Source organism: Humulus lupulus, chromosome 7 (assembly GCF_963169125.1).
Source record: "Humulus lupulus chromosome 7, drHumLupu1.1, whole genome shotgun sequence".
Classification (NCBI taxonomy): Eukaryota; Viridiplantae; Streptophyta; class Magnoliopsida; order Rosales; family Cannabaceae; genus Humulus; species Humulus lupulus.
Window position 1 is genome coordinate 50,517,214 of NC_084799.1, and position 5,909 is coordinate 50,523,122.

Below are 5,909 nucleotides of genomic sequence, written 5' to 3' on the forward strand. Positions count from 1 at the left end.
ACGCATTTATTATTTTTTATTTTTAAAAACAAAAAACAAAAATGGTTATCAAACATATTTTTATTTTTTAAAAATAAAAAACAAAAATAAAATAATATTTCCATTTTTGTGTTTAAAAAATTCAAAAACAAAAATTTTACCAAACACAACCATAATATGCGAACAAAACATTAGGAAAGAAACCTCGAACGTAAACAATAACAAAATAATAATAAACAGGGAAGAAAACACACCAATATTTATATTGGTTCAGTCCAACGTCTAGTTGAGCACCACTGTAACGCCCTGGTTACCCCAAAACAGTTACGGTGAACCAGAAATTTGATTCGCTATCCGAGTCCTTTGGTTAAAAACGTGTTCTAAGTGTCATTAACAGGCTAAGGTAGAAAATCAATAAAAAGGAAATGATATATTTTATTGAATACATAAAAATGTTCATGGGCCCACAAGAACATTTACAAGTTATTTACAACTCAAAAATGTCATTACTGTTTGAAAATTTCAAACCCGCCGACCTAAGCGGCAAAAATAGGGTAAACCCCCTAGTTCCTCTGAGAACTCCTTGGCCGTGGTGGTCAAGCGGCCACATATGTACACATCACCACCTAAGCTCTCCACTCAAGGCTGGGTGAGCTTTTCTTTCCCTTTACCTGCACCACATAGCACCCATGAGCCAAGGCCCAGCTAGAAAACACAATAAAGCATGATATAATATCATCAATGATCATAATAATCATTCAGGAATATCAGTCCAACAAATAGGCGACAGTCGCAAAAGTCACTAAATTGGGTCCAGCTCCCTTTAGCCTTGTGATGATAGGGTCACCGGGGCTTTATAGATAAGTGAACTTTTATTAGTTCGAACAGGATAGGTGCATGGTGACTAGTCACCAACATAACCTTCCTCATGACCTTAGAGTCAAAACCCTGGAACAGCGTTCCCTAGCCATGTGACAAGCAGTCACCTGGGCCTTAGGCCCTGACTCTAGTAACTAGTCTTAGACTAGACAAGCACTTATAAGTTCATCGACCTTAGGGTCGGTCCAGCGTTAATGCCTTAGAGCCATTCAACGCTGATATCGATTAGATCTAATCTTCATTTGGCTCGGCGTTCATGACGCTATGCCATTTCTAACTCTTAGGTCAGTGTCCCTGACTAGTCAGTACATATACAAGTATACAACATTCGCTAGCATTTAATAGGCAATCCATGTCCACATTTATCAATCAACATGCCTCAATACAATCACGCATGTCACATATACACAGGGTGCAATTTTCTTACCCCAGGTTTGAGCGAGAAATAATATAAGAATGACCATTGAGAACTATCAACCTTTAGATTCTTTAGCGGTTACCTAATCATAACCAATTAGAAACCATCAATAAATTAAATCAATGAATGGTTCAAAATCTAAACCGCACTCCCGGGATCAATCCCTCACTCTCGGGACTCTCAAACTACTCAAAAGAGGTAAAGCAACCAACCCCCGAGCCTTAAAAATCATCCCAAGCCCTAAAAACAACACACCATGAAACTGACCTAGCACCTAGGCGCTGCCAACCAGTGCTGGGGTGCTACCCCAGAAACAGAGAGGGCTACTCTCTGCCTTGCATAGCGTTGGGGTGCTAGGACTGGCGCTGGGGCACCAACTTCAGACCAGCAGCTACACTGATTTTCCCCCCTTGCGATTCCCCTTGAAACCAACCTTCCAAACCAATCCCAAACATTACTAAAACATCCAATTCAACCCCTAAACCTCATCTACATCACCCCTAACCAAAACCCAATCAATCTTACACAAAAACTCCCATTGATTCCAACTATCCACATCAAAATCAAGAGTTGAAACTAACAACCAAAACAGAGCATACATGGAAACTAGTGGCTAAAAACTTACCTCAAATTCAGGTTGTGGTGCTCTTCAATAGTAGACCACTCTCCCAAACTCCCAAGTCCTACTTCCCAAGCTTAAATCCTCAACAAGATCACAAAAATCACAAAGGAGATGGAGGAAGGAGAAGGTACGGGTAAGCTTCACCAACTTGCTCTGTTTTCCCTTCAATTCTATAGCCTAACTCAGTTTATATCTTGTTGGTTTTTATTGATCAAATAAGAGATTTTACGCAGCGGAACAACAATCAAATTGTTAGATTAATCCCATAAGATTTCTAGATCTACTTCTTCACATGCATATATATATATTGAATCAAGGACATGAATAGAAAAATTACCTCAGGTCCTTCCTTGCTGCTATCTTTTCGTATGGCTAAATCCTCGAGATCTCACACCAAGATCTTCCAAAATGTTCTCAAGCACACAAAGAACGAGTGTGGGCACGCTATACAAATAATAGGCAATAAACTATTTATCAGATGTTCTCAACACATGAGATCTGATAAAGTTTTGGACCTAGATTTTGTGAAGAACAATGACTTTTGTTTATGTCACTGTTCTCTTTCTCTGAGAGAGATTCCTAGATATTTTTCTATCCCTGAAAAATTAGGTTCTATGAAAAACTGATATCCTATATTTAATATATCCTATATATTAAAATATTTTTTATTTTAAACAAATTCAAAATAATTGATTAGTTATCAGATTTTTGTTTAAATAATAATATTTTAATCATATTAAAATATCTCATTATTTATTTAATATTTAAATAAATAAATTGTTGAATCAAGAGACTGAGTACACTCTCTTATGCATGTAGCATAGTGCCTGTGCATTGTGACACACGTGTACCACATGCCTGTGATGACATGTGATTTTTCCCAATTTTTATTATTATTTAAATACCAAAAATCCCAAAAATAAATTAATTCAAAATTAATTATATTTTTGTTAAATCAAATAATTAATTAATTACACATAATTAAGCAATAATTATGTTTGATACATAGAAAAATATTTTACTTATCACATAAGTCCTTTTTGCCCATTTTTGTATTTACCTTTGTCAGTGTTTGTTTGAGTCATTTCGGGGACCATGGACCTATAACATTAAGCTCCAATAAATTGAAACTAAATAATTAAACTCTTTAATTATAATAGTTAATTTATTAATTCTGATATTACTCCACTATAAATTCAGAATTGCACTCTTTATGTTATAGATATATTTTTACAGAAATCTTTTTCTTAAGTCGTCCATTGATATAACCATCTTACAATAGTTCAACCCTCTAATTAATTAGTTCATAAATTAGAATGGAAGAATTACCATTTTACCTTTCTAATTTACTTCTTATTCCTTAAGTACCATTAATTCACTAGTGAATAATTAATCTATAATCTAATTATAGATTTGAGCTGAAAATCATTTAGTTCCAGAATTAACCCTTAAGGGAACTAATATACGATTTGTTAGGAAAGATTAGATTCTGTATTGTTGATACATGTTCCCAGCCATCCATGATATTAAATCTCCAAAACAAAAGTCATTAGCCTCATTCTTTGAAGAGACCTTAATGAATGAATCAAAAGATTTAATAAACATGAACAGGAGTTCATGAACACTCAGGATTTAGGTTGATCTATAAATGATCATTAGTTATGATATGAATTACAAGTCTTTATTATTATATGGTTTTTGGATAAAGACTTTAATTCATATCGGTCCATGTCATATATAATCATATTATATGAAGCACCTTTACCGAGATGTCTTTCTACATCAATAATCCGAATCTAGATTATTTGTATCATTATGATACTCAGTAAATCGTACTCACAACTCCAATTAAAGAATTCCATAACTTTAATTTGTTGTTGTTGACTATTTTTATTCATTCATGTGATCTTAATTCTCTCATACTAATACAAGATCACATCCTCAATAATGAATATGTAATTTTTCTGATATTTACAAAATTATTCAAACAATAATTTAACAATCTGAATATGAAAATAACAATAAACCATTGTATTTATTTATTCACAGAAAAAACAAATGTCTTTACATGCTTTTAGGACACACTCCTAACAATCTCCCACTTGTACTTAAAGCAAGTGAGGCATTTCTCTCAATCCCAAATTACGTACATGACCCTCGAATTGCTTTGCTGGAAGCGTCTTCATGAACGGGTCCGCCAGGTTGTGTTCTAATGCGATTTTCAGAATGGTCACATCTCCTGGTCACATCTCCTCTATGTACGATTTCTCTGACTAAGTGGTATTTGCGCTCTATATGCTTTCCCCTCTTGTGGCTTCTTGGTTCTTTAGAATTGGCCACTGCTCCACTGTTGTCACAGTAAAGAACAAGTGGTTTCGCCACTTCTGGAACTACTTCCAAATCTGTGTAGAACTTTTTCAGCCAAACTGCTTCCTTAGCTACTTCACAAGCTGCTATGTATTCAGCTTCCATGTTGAATCAGCTATACTGGATTGCTTAATGCTTCTCCAGAAAACTGCTCCACCACCAAGAGTGAATACTGACCCAAAAGTAGACTTTCTACTATCCTTATCAGATTGAAAATCTGAGTCAGTGTATCTAGTAGGTTTGAGGTCACTACCCGAATATACTAGCATATAGTCTCTCGTTCTCCTGAGATACTTGAGAATATGTTTCACCGCAATCCAGTGTTCCAAACCTGGATTTGATTGATAACGACTGACAATCCCTACTGCATAACATATGTCAGGTCTAGTACATAACATTGCATACATTAGGCTCCCTACAGCTGATGCATAGGGATACTTTCTCATATCCTCTTGCTCTTGTGGTGTCTTTGGACACTGATCTTTGCAAAGAGTAATTCCATGTCTGGTTGGCAATTGACCCTTTTTGGAATTCTCCATAGAGAATCTTTCAAGCACTTTATCAATATAATTTTCTTGTGAAAGTGCTAGGAGCTTGTTCTTTCTATCTCTTAAAATTCTAGTGCCTAGAACATAGCTCGCTTCTCCCAAATCTTTCATTTGGAATTTGTCAGCCAACCATTTCTTTACATTTGATAATGTCTCTACATCATTCCCAATGAGTAGGATATCATCAACGTAAAGGACTAAGAAAACCACAATTTTTCCTTTGATGTATTTATAAACACATGCTTCGTCAACATTTTGTTCAAAACCATATGTTTTAATAGTTTCATAAAATGTTAAGTTCCAAGATCTTGATGCTTGTTTCAATCCATATATGGATTTCAACAATTTGCATACCTTTTGATCTTGATCCTTCTTTATAAACCCTTCTGGTTGTTCCATATAAATGGTTTCATCAAGGTGGCTATTCAGAAAAGCTGTCTTGACGTCCATTTGCCATATCTCATAATTATAGATGGCAGCTATGGATAAGAGTATGCGAATGGACTTAAGCATGGCCACAGGAGAAAATGTTTCTATATAGTCCACACCCTCTCTTTGTGTGTAGCCTTTGGCCACAAGCCTTGCTTTATAGGTTTCTACCTTTCCATCTGCACCCCTTTTCTTCTTGTAGACATTGTCAGGCAGATCTACAAGTTCCCAGACTGAATTGGAATACATTGATTCCATTTCTTGATTCATGGATTCTTGCCACTTATCAACATCAGGGTCTTCCATTGCTTCTTTAAAAGTCAATGGATCGTCCTTTTCAGTATCTGATACAAGAACGTGTGCCTCATGTTCGTAACGAATAGGTTGTCTCACAATCCTCCCACTACGACATTTCACCGGTTTTTCCTTTTCAGGAAATGTGGTTTCTTTGGTTGTTTTATCATTAACTGATGAAGAGAATGGAGATGAAATATTATCTGTCATTAGTTCCTCTAAAACTACTTTGCTCCGAGGTTTAAAATCATTCATATAGCCGTGTTCTAAAAATGTTGCATTTGTCGAAACAAATACATTTTGATCACTTGGGCTATAGAAATATCCACCTCTTGTTTCTGGAGCATAGCCCACGAATATACACACTTCAGAC